Here is a 16,413-nt window from a genome sequence, read left to right on the forward strand (position 1 = left end):
AAAATGATCACAAATTCGTGAAAATTCGTTTATCAGAGTACACAGCAGATGATTCCCAGATCTTTAGCAGACGTCTTACAGAGGTAATAAATATATTACATCTGATAAAGTGTACTTTTATTACTGTCATTCATAATGTCTAAATATTATTTAATGAATACAAAAATATATGGGCTATATTAGTGAGTGGAAATGACCTATAAGTACTTCTCTGCAGCCATCTACTAGTGGTCATTTAATATCTTTTATTTTTAAATAAGAGTTTGCTTATTATATATAAGTGAACTGCTTTCTTCACTGTATCTCTCAGTGCTGTGTATTACAGTGTTGCGTGATCGAGATCAGCGCGCGGCTCCGGCTCGAGCAGATAAACGGTCTGCGCAGCCCGAACTAGTAGTTAGAGAGGTTGACTCCTAACCCTGAGGTTGTGGGTTTGAGTCTCGGGCCGGCGATACCACGACTGAGGTGCCCTTGAGCAAGGCACTGAATCCCCAACTGCTCGCCGGGCACCCAATGGCTGCCCACTGCTGTGTGTGTATGTTCATTGCTGTGTGTGTGCACTTTGGATGGGTTAAATGCAGAGCACGAATTCTGAGTATGGGTCACCATAGCTATGTTACAGTCACTTTATTCCATGGATTTGTTGCCCTCTTCTGTTGTTGGTTCTGCAATCAATCAGCTAATCAGTCCTTGCAGGATTTTGTCATCGCTGAATTTATCGCAAACTTGCAATTTTCACTAAAATTTTCTTAATGGGCTTAGATGTGTACCGTGACATCATCGCATGTGCATTCAGTCATAGGAATGCCGCGTTCATTTTCACCGAAATTATCCAGAACAATTGTACCAGGAATTTTTCCCCCCAGACCCTTTGCTTTCTCCATTTCCACCACGGTCTAAAGTACAGTGAAGATTAGCAAATATTCTGGTGACGTAGGTCTGTACGCTTTTAACAGCAGCGTACTTGATATATAACAAGTCTCTATAACAAGTCTCAGTTAGGTTAACACAGTACACGTAGCATGGGCTTTTAAATAATATAATAAAAAAACTAAAAAATGATAGAATAGAAAAAAGAATAGAGCAAGCTAGTGTTAGAGGTCTTCTTTATAATTATATAGTAAATGAAAAGAAAATAGAATACAAAAAGAATAGAAAGGTAGTTTTTTTTTTGTTTTGTTTTTTAGAATAGTGAGTGCTAAAGTTAGAGGGTCAAATAAAGATGGAAGAGATGGGTTTTAAGCCGATTCTGAAAATGGCTAAGGACTCAGCTGCTCGGATTGAGTTGGGGAGGTCATTCCACCAGGAGGGAACATTTAATTTAAAAGTCTGTAAAAGTGACTTTGTGCTTCTTTGGAATGGCAGAATCCTACCGACGTTCACTTGCAGAACGAAAGCTTCTAGAGGGCACATAAGTCTGAAGTAATAAATTTAGGTAAATGGATGCAGAGCCAGTGGTGGTTTTGTAGGCAAACATCAATGCCTTGAATTTTATGCGAGCAGCTATTGGAAGCCAGTGCAAATTGATAAACAGGTGTGACGTATTCTTTTTGGCTCATTAAAAATTAATCTTGCTGCCTCGTTCTGGATTAATTGTAAAGGTTTGATATAATTGGCTGGAAGACCTGCCAAGAGAGCATTGCAATAGTCCAGCCTGGACAGAACAAGAGCTTGAACAAGGAGTTGTGCAGCATGTTTCGAAAGAAAGGACTTGATCTTCTTGATGTTGAATAAAGCAAATCTGCAGGACCGGACAGTTTTAGCAATGTGGTCTGAGAAAGTCAGCTGATCATCAATCATAACGCCAAGGCTTCTAGCTGTTTTTGAAGGAGTTATGGTTGATGTGCCTAACTTGATGGTGAAATTGTGATGAAACGATGGGTTTGCTGTAACCACAAGCAGTTCTGTCTTGGCAAGGTTGAGTTGAAGGTGATGGTCCTTCATCCAGCAAGAAATGTCTGTTAGACAAGCTGAGATGCGAATAGCTACCGTCGGATCATCAGGATGGAATGAGAGGTAGAGTTGAGTGTCATCAGCATAGCAGTGGTATGAAAAGCCATATTTCTGAATGACAGAACCTAATGATGCCATGTAGACAGAGAAGAGAAGTGGTCCAAGAACTGAGCCCTGAGGCACCCCAGTAGTTAGATGTTGTGACTTGGACACTTCACCTCTCCAAGATACTTTGAAGGACGTATCTGATAGATAAGACTTGAAACCACTGAAGTGCGGTTCCTGAGATGCCCTTTGCTAGTAGTGTTGATTTTCATATTAATATATATAAAATTAATACAGACCAACGATTACCTGTTAGATTTACCCAAAACGAATTGTATTTTATCTTTAACCACTAAAGAGACATCAGAGCCAGCAGCACATATCAGAAGGACTAGCCAAATTGAGACTTCTCTAGGCGGATACATGAGCACTGAGCTCCTGCTGATCGCGTGGAGCTGATCGTATCCGAAATCGGCAAAACACATTTTTAAATAGGCGCTGTCTTTATAAATAAACCACAGATTTGAGTTTTAAACAACTACATTCTCGCCTGAAATACTTTTAGAATTACATTTCATGACACAATAACAGTAATATTTTGAAAATGATCCAAATAAATGGTGGTTGAAATCACAATGCTGCGTGAACTCAACCAATCAGGATGTTTAGTGCCAAAGTCCAGCCCCCAAAAGTTCCTGACCTTTGAAAAAGTACCACCTCACAAGCAGGGACTTTCTGAGGGGCATTTTTTTACCCATAACTTTATTTACCATAGATCCTGGTTCCTGCGGTGGAAACGCACCGAGTACCAGCTCCTGGGTAAAGTTCCAGCGGTGGAAATGCGGCTAACGACCGTTTCTCATTTCCAAAAATGGAATGAACAGTCTTGTGTTCTCATCATGACTGATGTGCAAGGAACCAGGAAAAACATTTATGAAATGTGTGGATTACACTGTGTTTATATACGTACAATATATTAATAACAATTTATTTGTGACATTATGTGACGCCTTTGGAAACACAACTATGAATTAAACAACCAGACAGAGCATTAAATACACATATTACATTGCATTGTTTCTATATAATATAGAACACAATAGAACTGTGATATAATACAGGGCTGGGCAGCTTCAGTCCTGGAGGGCTGTGTCCCCAAACCTAATCAAACACACCTGAATCAGCTCATCAAGGTCTTCAGGATCTTCAAGATCAGTAGAAAGCTACAGGCAGGTGTGTTTGAGCAGGGTTGGAGCTGAACTCTGCAGAACAGTGGCCCCCCAGGACCAAAGCGGCCCAGCCCTGCTCTATTACAGTCAATACTGAATGCATAAGTATTTGTTGGTACATAACTGAACTGAAGACTAATAGACAAGAAGACAAAAAACACACACACAAACATTTATTTGACTGTTGTGTTACCAGGATTTAATTAATCAGATCAAGCAGTAATGTTCTTGCTAAAATAGTCTGTAGTTTCTTAACTTAATAAAATCACAAGATCTGCACTGACAACACGTTTGTTGTGTGTGTGTGTGTGTGTGTGTGTGTGTTTGTAAGGGAGAGAGCATGGGAGAAAGAGTGTGTGCACTCCATACACAATAAAATGTAATTTTGTGGCAAAAACATGAAAATAATTTCATGTTTTTAAAGATGAGGACCAAAATAAAACCAGACCAAATGCAAACACGAGCACAAAACTATGTGAGGTGTTTTTGTACGGATCATAGCAGTTTCATTGTGACTTGTGTGGGAAGTATGACATGTTTTGTGTAAACTGAAAATATTATAAAAATACCTAATGATCATGGTGCCCTGATGTCATTAATATGAATTGAACACATTTGAAAGTATTGTTAGATGTCTCCTTTTTCACATTTCCAGGTTTCTAACGGAAGTCATTATAGACGATAAATGACATGTAATACATTTCTGGAAGATAAGAGACTACAGCAAATTCTTCTTCTTCTATTTTGTTCACAATTGTATTTCCACACCTTTTCTTTCATGTCCTCAACTGTTGTATGATACACCAGGAGTTCAGGAATTGGCTGTTCAGCAGGTTCCTGAAGATGTTTCTGGTTATAGTTTCTGTTCACAGGAACTACAGCAACTTTACACACAGATCCTACAAGTTTAAATAAAGCAGATTTGGCTCAAAACAACTCAGGCTGAATGCAAATGAGAGAACACAAATTCTATCAGGTCTTTTTTTCACGGATCACGGAAGTTTCAAAGTGAAATGTGCAGGAAGTGTGATGTGTTTTGTATAAACAGAATTTTATTTTAAAAACAAACTCTATGAGCATGGTGGCCTGATGTTATAAATATGTAAATGTATATCATGACTTACATGCCTCACTTTTCACATTTCTCAGTAGTATAGTCATAATAAATGTGTACAGTTAATATTTGGTTTCATGAGGTATTTAAAGAAGGGGTTTGTTCATATCCCATTTGCCTGGTTTTAAACTAAATGTTATTCCTAAAACATGGTGAAATTTTTGTTTATTATTATTTTTCTGTCTGTCATCACCAGTATTTTCTGATTTGTGGAGTTAAACAACTTATATCCAAAATCGTAAAATGAAGGCCACATGCAAATTATATTAACCCAAAAAATATATGTTTATTAAAGTAATCCATAACTTAACTAAAAGAGATAGTTCTCCCCAGATAGTTCTCTTCTTATTACTCACCCTCATGATGTTCCAAACCCATAAGACCTTCCTTCATCTTCTGAACACAAATTCAGATATTTTTGCTGAAATCCGAGAGCTTTCTAACCCTGAATAGACAGCAATGCAACTTACGTGTTCAAGGCCCAGAAAGATAGTAAGAAAGAACATCATTAAAACAGTCCATGTGACATCAGTGCTTCAACAGTAATGTTATGAAGCCATGAGAATACATTTTGTGCGCAAAGAAAACCAAAATAATTAATTTATTCAACAATTTCTTCTCTACCGTGACAGTCTTTGACACTTGTTCATGATAGTACCATGATGCCTGTGTGTGATTTATTGGTATATTATTTTATGCTTGTTAATATTAAAACTGCACAGCATTTATCAAATCTGATTTATTAATTTATTGTAACACATCATTACTATTAAATATTTTGATGTACACTAGGCTTTTTTGTTTTGAGTCGGTCTTTGTAATAATGTAATACAAAGAACAAACTAAAAAGAAACTTAAAAGAAACCTATAAACAAATTTGAATGAAATTTGAATAGCAAATTCATGATCAGGTTGTATGTTTGACCCTTTTGTTTCTTTCTTTCAGTTTCTTTGCAAGTCAAACTGAGGACGTCACTGAAGATCTGCTTTCTCCTCATGTTCAGCTGATGATAAGACTAACACTTGAAAAATGCTGTAAAGTGAGAATGTGTTTCTTAGTTTGTGAGACATGCACTAACAAGCACAGCACTGTGTTTACATGAAGTATGACAGAAGCCAAGAATATTTCTGAGTAAATATGACAGGATCTGTTACATTTGTCTTCATTGTTCATTGGTTTAACTGAAGTGTTAAATGTGATGATAAAGTGTTTATAGGCTTAAATGTCTCTTGAGTTTGGTGTTTGTTCTCTGTTGTAGGTTTAGGGAGTGACATTGATTGAACGAGGGTGTGTTGGCTTGTACTTTCTTAACAAATGAAGCTGTGTGTGTGTGTGAGAGAGAGAGAGAGAGAGAGAGAGAGAGAGAGAGAGAGAGAGAGAGAGAGAGAGAGAGAGAGAGAGAGAGAGAGAGATCTTGTAGGCAGCTGACTGAACACTGAACCAAAGAGGACATTTTTTGGGGATTGGGAATCAAATACATTTTCTAATTCATTATTCATATCTGAACCATTTCTCAGAAATCATGATGATTCTGTGACTTCTCTGAATCATCTTCATCAGTTTGACTGTAGAAGAGAGAAGATTCACACGGTCTGTCAAGAGAGGCTTCAATAAAACTGTTTTAGCAAAATAAAAAGGAAATGATGAGAAATTAATTATTTAATAATTAAAATTAATAAACTATAATTGCCCTATACTGTGTGTTAATGTTTTTAATTTTCAAATAAAGGAACAGCCGAAACTAAATCCTCTGCTGCCCTCTGCAGGTCATTTATGTTCATATTTAGTTCAGAAATAAGTTACAAATCATCTCACATGTACTCATGATGACAGGTTGCACGTTGTTCAGTTAGAGAGAAGCTGTTTGAGACCTAGAGTAAACATCCTTTCAATGTTAATAATGTCATTTCATTTGTCCTTTGAAATACAGATTACATAAATAAATCGTGTTTTTAAATAAACTAGAACCGTGAGCCACACGGTGTCACTGTTTTCTTTCTTCACTCACCAAGAACAAGTTCAGAAAAGTCACAGACTGATAAACACTACGTACAGAGATCAGGTGTGAATATTTAATAACAACTTTGACAGCTGCAGTTTATTAATTGTTGGACATTCAAAGCATTACACACTTGTGTGAAATGGGCTTTACATTTAGTGAAACACTAAATGTGTAGATATACAGTAGACAAAACAGACAAACTGCTGTTTCTATTTGAGTTTCTAACTCTGAGAACTGAGATAAATAAAGGTAGTGGAAAAACACTGCACTTTTTTTTTTTTTTTTTTACTTTTTATTCATCAAAGTATCCTAAAAAAGTATCACGTTTTGAAAAAATATTAAGCAGCAGAACTGTTTCCAACTTTGATAATGAATCATCATATTAGAATGATTTCTAAAGGATCATGTGATAATGATCCTAAAAATTCAGCTTTGCATCACAGAAATAAATGATAATTTAAAGTATAATAAATTTAAAAACAGTTATTTTAAATTGTAATAATATATCACAATATTACATTTTTTCCTGTATTTTTAATCAAATAAATGCAGGCTTGATGAGCAGAAGCAACTTCTTTCAAAAACATTAAAAATAGTAATGTTTCCAATCTTTTGGTCTGTACTGTATATATTAACTTAAACTCTGTTCATATATATTTACTTAAACTCTGTTCATATATATTTACTTAAACTCTGTTCATATATATTTACTTAAACTCTGTTCATATATATTTACTTAAACTCTGTTCATATATATTAACTTAAACTCTGTTCATATATATTTACTTAAACTCTGTTCATATATATTAACTTAAACTCTGTTCATATATATTTACTTAAACTCTGTTCATATATATTTACTTAAACTCTGTTCAGATATATTAACTTAAACTCTGTTAATATATATTAACTTAAACTCTGTTCATATATATTTACTTAAACTCTGTTCATATATATTTACTTAAACTCTGTTCATATATATTAACTTAAACTCTGTTCATATATATTTACTTAAACTCTGTTCATATATATTAACTTAAACTCTGTTCATATATATTTACTTAAACTCTGTTCATATATATTTACTTAAACTCTGTTCAGATATATTAACTTAAACTCTGTTAATATATATTAACTTAAATTCTGTTCATATATATTTACTTAAACTCTGTTCATATATATTAACTTAAACTCTGTTCATATATATTTACTTAAACTCTGTTCATATATATTAACTTAAACTGTTCATATATATTAACTTAAACACTGTTCATATATATTTACTTAAACTCTGTTCATATATATTAACTTAAACTCTGATCATATATATTTACTTAAACTCTGTTCATATATATTAACTTAAACTCTGTTCATATATATTTACTTAAACTGTGTTCATATATATTAACTTAAACTCTGTTCATATATATTTACTTAAACTCTGTTCATATATATTTACTTAAACTCTGTTCTGATATATTAACTTAAACTCTGTTAATATATATTCACTTAAACTCTGTTCATATATATTTACTTAAACTCTGTTCATATATATTAACTTAAACTCTGTTCATATATATTTACTTAAACTCTGTTCATATATATTAACTTAAACTCTGTTCATATATATTTACTTAAACTCTGTTCATATATATTAACTTAAACTCTGTTCATATATAAACTTAAATTCTGTACATAAATTACACAGCATCAGTTAAATGTAACATTATGCAAAATAAAATACATAAATAAATAGTCATGAATGTGTAAATTTTTATCTCTGATCACTGAAATAAATATTTTCTTGGCATTTCACATGAAATCTTACTCTTTTTTTATTTTTATTTTTTTATTTCATGTCTCATAATTTTCCTTCTACTAAATCACAGTCTAGCAGGTTTTTACAGAAATCTCACCCATAGAACATGAACAAGTAAATAACATTATAACAGAAACTCATGCCAGGACAAATTCTGACTGAAACAAATCAAGGAATTCACATCACCACGGCAAGATTAACTGAGGTTTAGTAATGTAAGGACCATTTACTAAGAAAAAAATAAAATAGAAAATAAACAAAAATAATTTAGCCAAGACTTTAAAATGTGCCCATATAGAAATTGACTTTACATTACAATTGGTTCAGTTGGTTTGGTTCTCATGATTGAAATATAACTTTTGTTTGCAGATCATCATTATGAATTTATTTTTCCAACCTTTCTGTTTTTCCAGCAGCAGAAACTAAGAAAGAAACAGAGAACTTAGATCAGAAATTTACTAACAGGTATCATACATAATTTTTTGCCTCCAATGGTAAAAACAATATATAGTCAAGGTCAAAAATTTGCATCACCCTTTATTTATTTATTTATATATATATATATATATATATATATATATATATATATATATATATATATATATATATATAGGCACAATAAGAGAAATGTACCTTCTGTAATAATTAAATATGAGTCCCTCAGCCGCCTCAGTGTGAAAAGATTGATCTCAGATTATTCAGTCATTGTTGGAAAGGGTTCAAATACACAAAAATGCTGGAAAATCTAATAAATTGTGATATCTGAAATATTTTTCTGAAGAAAAGCACGCAGTTTAACAGTTTCGAGATAAACAATGGACTCATGAATAATTATCAACAAAATACAAATAAAAAAACGTCTCAGGTAACAACACAGTATTAAGAATCAAGCGTATATAAACTTCAGAACGGTGTCCATTTTATATATATAAAAAAACAATTTAACTCTTATTTTCTCTTGTGGACTATATGTAAACATCTTTTATGTGAAATATTTTAATCAGGTCAATACAAAACAAATGATAAGATCCATCTTTTATGATCCCTTTTATTTTGGTAAAATAATTAACATTTTGCAGATTCTGAAAGGGGGATGTCAACTTTTAACCTCAACTGTATAAATATGGACACAAAATTAATAAATAATTAAATAAATAAACAACCAAATAAAAGCTTCACCTAAAGAGAACAACATTATAATATTTTAATTTCTATTTTAATTTTTTATTTAAATTTGATACTATTTAGAACAATAAGAATAATAACTCACCGATCAGCAGAATGAGCAGAAGTCCGTTCATCAGAGCAGATATGATGATGATAATCTGATATTGTGTTTGATTCTGATTAATAAACTCATAAACTGTCTGATTGTGACACTCAGTTAGTTGAGCTGATTCTGTAAAGAAAGAGTTCAGTCTGTTACTGTCAGTCTTTAACTGAAGCACATTCATCTCTGGAACGAGAGAGAACTATGACGATCTGTATAAAAAATAATAAATAACAAATAATGAAAAGTAAATAATCATAATAGTTAATGAGTAAAGGAACTCACCGGTGAAGTATATTCTGGTGCTGTTGCTGAGTTTTGGAGGTGTTTCTGTGTTCATACAGTAATAAACTCCTAATTCATCAGCAGTCACATTATTAATAACCAGACCATGTTTAAACTGCACTGAATATTTCTTTCTGAATGTTTTATTCAAGTAATAAGGTGATGTTGGTGTTGTGGTTGATCGTAGAATGACTGTTGCATACTGACAACAGATTAATACATCTATATAAAAAACAACAACAACATAAACATCATGATTAAGCCTACCTGCTTTAAAACTGTGAACCTATAAAACATAACAATTCATGATAAAGCACAAGTAAATCCACATATCATAAACTCACAGAGCTGAAGCTGAAGGATCTTCATGTTTGTTGCAGTGAATAAAACAGATAAAAATAATCAATCCTTTTGTTCCTCCACACAACTCTGAAAATGAAGTATGATGCAGCTCTAAAGCAAAGACAAGAAGAAAAGTAAAATAAAAAAAAACGTATCCCACATCAAACTCAGGTTTGCTCTGACCACGATGTACAGACTTTTCTTCGACACCTAATGGCCAACACCAACTTGGTTAATCAGTCAATTTTAATTTGTTAAACTTAACGACCAAAACTAGCAACTCATTCCCATTTTATCCCCCACCCTTTTTGAAAATTACTTTAATCCATCAATTTGGTCTATTTGAACATGGAGAATTCAGAAAGCCTTTAGTGAGACCGCTGGCTGTTAAGTGAACTGCAGCTCTTGTTCACACTGGTACACATGTAAATAATGAATCATTATAAAACACCTTGCTATGATCTTGTCCTGATGTAGCCTCAGGCTGGCATTGATGACTAAAAGCTGGGTCTTGTGTAGCAATGAAAGCACAGCTGGCAGAAAGCTTGAGGACTGATTGTTGAGAAGTGTGTGGCTCAGATCAGTCCTGTGATCATGTGACCCACATCAGGCTTGTGACCCTGCATTTAAATACTGAACAGGAAAGGAGTCCTAATTTCTTGTGAAAAATATGTTTTAACAAATGTACTGGGGATAATTGAGAATCAAGTCTTTTAATCCAAAATATTAAAGTATAAACAAATATATGTCATTTTAGAGTGTAGAGAGACTGTCATTTCTGCAAAGTTCAGAAAAAATCATCAAACATTATCTTTTTTTTTCTTTGGTTTATGGCTATCAGTTTATGACTGAGATTAGGAGTGTTATGGTGCATGAGTGGGTAGCTCTGATAGACAGTCCCTGGTTCGAATCCTGGGCCAGGTTTCTTCCATGGAGCAAAGACATTCAGGACTGCTGAACTAAAGACACTAAATGGACTGACTCTTTGGACAGAAAAAAATGGGAGTTACCAGTTTGAATCACATAAATCCTTCACATAATCTCAGAGAGTTAACTATGATAATGTACGTGACAATGTTAATGTGTCTGGTGAATAGTTCTGCTACACTGCAGCTGTGGCAGAGCAAGTACAGAGACTAGCCATTGTCAATACATCACAACATGATGCTGTGAGCATGTAAGAAATACTGCTGCTGCAAATATAACATATATGAATAACTCCCATAGCATACATTATTATCCCACTGCAGATCTATACAGGTGGAGCTGGGGAGGTGGAGGGTGACACAACTGCTACAGCAAGCACTAGCCAAGAATTTGAATGTTGAGCAGCAACCTCATTGGCTGCTGATGTGAAAAGAAACCAATCAGTTGTGCAATGTGAATAATCATGACTATATCAGACTGAGTTTGAACCAATCGGTCTGCACCATAAAACTGAATCAAACTGAAGAGTGATGATGGAAGCAGTTAATGTCTGAAGCAAGTGTTGTGTTCATAGATGAGAGATGATACTTGACTAACCTATAGATGTTAATGATTCAGTTATTTCTTTCTCATATAACACATTACATTTTCCCAGTGTTTAGGGAATATTAATTATTGTTATAGATTACAGATAGACCTTTAACCTTTACAGCCTCTTACAGAGACATTTTGGTTTGGGATCGTCATGAAAACGTCACATGCTGGATATGTGCTTATTGTCAATTTTAATAATAATAATAATAAATTAAATATTTTTAATTTGCCATTTTTTATATACATACATACATACATACATACATACATAAAGGTACTGGCAGACGGTTCAAGGTTTAACCTCGCTCTAGACAAATGTGAAGTGACTGGCTGTCAGATGACCAACCAATGGAACAAATGTTTGGTTTTGGTGAAGCACTTCAGTTGAGTTTAACCGCACTGTGTCGTCTGTAGTTACACCATGCAGAGTTTTGTAAAATTTTATGTCTGCATGATGCAAACTCAGAAATATTCGAGCGAAGATCCATTTGCAGCTTTATTTACACAGACAGACAGCGAGCAATCATAAAACAGGGAAAACATTTCAAACAGAAACCAGAAACCAATCAGCATCGCCAGCCAAGGCAAGAACAAAACTAGGCTCCAGATACTGTGCAATCATGCAAAGGATTGTGGGAGGTTTTTTTACAGACTTCACTGGAGTAAGAAGTAACAAGTGTCCCAAATACTCATATTATTACTCTGTAAAAGAATATAGCACATGATAAGCACATGTTATAGAGTCACAAAGGTGCTGTTTACTTGCTGAATATTTTCCACCTCAGTGAACTGAAAGAGTGAGAAGGAAACAATATTAGCATCCAGCTGCAGGTGAGTTAAATAAATCTAAACTAAAAGCTACTTTATTTTGTTGTGATAACATTAAATTCAATAATAATTCAAACTTACAGTAATGACATTTAGCAATAAATAAATATAGATAATCATTCACTTACTTTACAATTGAAGAAATTGGTTTGGTTCTTGAGGTTGATATATAACTCGTGTTTGCAGATCATTATGAATATGTTTTTCCAACTGTTCTGTTTTTCCAGCAGCAAAAACTATGAATGAAACAGAGAATCCAGATTTAATATTTACTAACGGTTACAGTATATTATTTTTTCCTAAATGGTAAAAATATACCAAGTAATAAAAAAATCACCTATGAAGAACAGCATTATGATAGTTATTACACTATTATGTATTAAAATTATATAATATTATTGAGAGCAATAAGAAAATTAAATCACCGATCACCACAATGATCAGAAGCCCGATCATCAGAGCAGATATGATAATAATAATCATCTGCCACTGTGTTTGATTCTGATCAGTGAACTCCACTCGTGTCTGATTGTGACTCAGTTGAGCTGATTCTGTAAAGAAAATATCCAGAGTTACAGTAAAATCTGTTAGTCTTTACTGGAGGACAGTGACTGCAGTTTAATATCTACAACACAGACCTAATCCTCTCTGTCTGGAACAACCACAAAGAAAGATATTTATGATAAAAGTGTTAAAAAAATTGAATGATTGAATAACAAACAATAAAAAGGTAAATAAACATTGATCATCAATGTCTTAAGCGCTGAAGAGTAAATGAACTCACCGTTGAAGTATATTCTGGTGCTGTTGCTGAGTTTTGGAGGTGTTTCTGTGTTCATACAGTAATAAACTCCTAATTCATCAGCAGTCACATTATTAATAACCAGACCATGTTTAAACTGCACTGAATATTTCTTTCTGAAGTTATTATTCAAGTAAAAAGGTGATGTTGTAGCTGATGTTGTTCGTAGAATGACTGTTGGAGGATCGGCTGCTTTCAGTAAAATCCAATAAACCTCAGTTTCATCAAGATCACAGTTTATGATCACATTTGATCCCAGATCAGTTAATAGATCTGACACTGCACACTGACAACAGATTAATACATCTATAAATAAAAAAAATAAACAATAAAAAGATAAGCATTATAGATATAGATGAACCATTACAGCAATAAACATTATAGCAGTGAAACATGACAATTATTGTTCCAGGTTTATAAATCATCTCAATATATTAATATGTAATAAACTCACAGAACTGAAGCTGAATGATCTTCATGTTGTTGCTGTGAATAAAACACACTTTCTCATCCACACAGCAGTTAAAATGACATTAGTTCAGCTCTGAAGCAAAGCAGGAAGAAAGAAAACCATATCAGAGGAAGTCAAGTTTGCTCGCACCACACACTTTTTACTACACCATCATATATTTATTTTTTTGTAATGAAACATCACCATTATTACATGAACTTTTCAATTTTTCTAATCTTTGATATGACTGACAGATGTGAACACAAAGCTTTAGGCTTGACTCAGAAACTTTGAGGCAAATATGTTGAAGCACGACTGGACACCCCTCCTGTGTGTGTGTGTGTGTGTGTGTGTGTGTGTGTGTGTGTGTGTGTGTGTGAAAACATGCACAATAGGCTACTGTATATTAACAAAGTATGACAGAAATCAATATCTTATTAAATAAATAGACTCATTTTGAGTGTTCAGTAATATAACTGTTAAATGTGAAATGGTTTAAATGTGTTAAATGTGTTTGTGAAGTGTTTATAGTCTTAAATGTTTCTTCAGTTTGGTGACTGATCTGTGATCAGTGAGGAGGTGTTGTGGGTCTAGAGATCCTCTAGTGGAGTAGTTTGATGTAGGTTTAGGTCGGGACAGTGATTAAAGGAGGGTGAGTTAGTTGTGCTCTCTAAACAAATGACTTCTATTTAATTATAGTTGATAATCCCTGTTAACATCGCCTATAAACCTCACTGTATGATTATATAAGTATATAACAAATCAAACACAAAGTAATGAAGAGCAAATCTTAAAATTATTTCATAATGCTGTTTTTAAAAAGTGCCTTAACTACAGAGTAAATGAAATCATATTAGATATCATGTAATAAACTCAGCAGAACTGAAGCTGTGTGAGTCTGGTGTTGCTGTTGTGGCTTAAATACTTCAGTATTGATTCATCTGATTTCTGTTTTACAAAGCGTTGCAAGATCAAAACATACAGATAACTCCATTTTACTTTACTTTAACAACACAAAGCTTTAACATCATTGCACTAAAACAGACAGTAATTCTGAACTATCATGAGCGACCTGCAGAGGAGTTATTTCTGTTATTCTTATTTATTTATTTTAAATGCAGCATGCAGAAATGTTATTTTAACTGTGATTATATCATATATTAGTCATAGTCTGTCTCTTATTATTTCTCTTTGGGTTTGCTGAAATAGTTTTGTTGAAGCGTCTCAGTGGAAGCAGCTCTTGTCAGACGAGAACTGTAGTTCAAATATAAATTAACAATATTATTAAATGTGTTTCATTTTTACTTTGAAAACCAGATGTCATTAATAAATCGTATTTTTTTTTTTAAAATAAACCTGAACTTACTTCCAGTGTGAGACACTCAGGGTCACTGTTTTTTCCACTACCCTCCACCACAAAACTTTCCAATGAAGGTAAATATTTAACAATATAGCTTTAAAAGCTTATTAACTAAATAAAACATGCATGAATGAAATGTGTAGATATAGTCTACTGCAGGCTACACAAAATAAAGCAGAAATACAGCAATGCTGCTTCATCTATTTGAGTTTCAGATAACTGTGAGAGCTGCTAGACACTGGTCCTCAGTTAAACCTCGACTCTAGACAAAGGTGACAGACCCTGTATATCGTTGAACAAACAAACAAACATATTTATGGTTTTGTTTATAGCTTCAGTTGAGTTTAACCACACTGTGCAGCCTAGTTAGACTGTGTAGATATTTGCTGAATACAAAACTAACAAATATATATTTACCCAAAAACAACTATTAATGAGTGCAACAGCAGCATAAGAGAGGACCTGACCTCACTCTGTTCTTCACACTGTTGAAAATACAAGGACACAACCTAAAGAAATTACAACAGTAATATAACAAAAATGAATAAATAGCCATGAACCTGTCACTGTATTTATATCTCTGTTATAAACAACAACAATTTACCAATTATTTTTGTAGCCATAACTTAAAAATATGTGCCCATCTACTTTACTGGAGTAATAATTGTGATAATTATTATCCCAAATACTCAATAATGTACACCATAAAAATAAAATGTAAAAATATGTTCTGGACTTAAACACAACACTTTAATAACATATTATGTAATCACACAGCTGTTGTTTGCTTGCAGATTATGTTCCACATTAATGAACTGAAAGAGAAACAATGAAAACAATATTAACATTCAGCTTCAGTTGATTTAAATTAATCCAGACAATAAAGCTGCAATATTTTGTTTGGATAGTTTGTATCCTCAATAATTAAAACTTACTGTAATGACATTTTGCTATAAATACATAAATAAAGATATTTCTTCACATTTATCTCATTGTGCCTACAATTGGTTTGGATCTCGAAGCCGATATGTAACTTGTGTCTGCAGATCAGCTGTTTTTCCAGCAACAGAAACTATTGAAACAGAAATGTATTTAATAATAGTTACCTTATTTTTTTAAATGATATATATATATATATATGAAGACACACTCAAAAGGCCACATTAAAAACTTCACCTACAGAGAACTGCATTATATTGATGTTTTTACACTAATGCGTATATCATTTGATAATTTCAGAACAATAAGAAAAATAACTCACAGATCAGCAAAATGATCAGAAGTCCATTCATCAGAGCAGATATGATTATGATAATCTGATATTGTGTTTGATTCTGATCAATGCAGTCGACCGCTTTATGATTGTGAGTTAGTTGAGTTGAGTCTGTAAA

At 33.2% G+C, this 16,413-nt stretch overlaps 1 long non-coding RNA gene across 1 annotated transcript in view; it reads right to left on the reverse strand.

The window, feature by feature from the left end:
- Positions 1-16,401, reverse strand: part of LOC132159169 (uncharacterized) — a 35,130-nt gene extending 18,729 nt beyond the window's left edge. The window contains exon 1 of the long non-coding RNA XR_009437812.1: positions 16,284-16,401. This is a non-coding gene — a long non-coding RNA (uncharacterized LOC132159169). The remainder of the gene's footprint in view (positions 1-16,283) is intronic.
- Between the last annotated feature and the right edge of the window lie 12 nt (positions 16,402-16,413).

This window comes from Carassius carassius, chromosome 16 (assembly GCF_963082965.1).
Source record: "Carassius carassius chromosome 16, fCarCar2.1, whole genome shotgun sequence".
NCBI classification, from domain to species: Eukaryota; Metazoa; Chordata; class Actinopteri; order Cypriniformes; family Cyprinidae; genus Carassius; species Carassius carassius.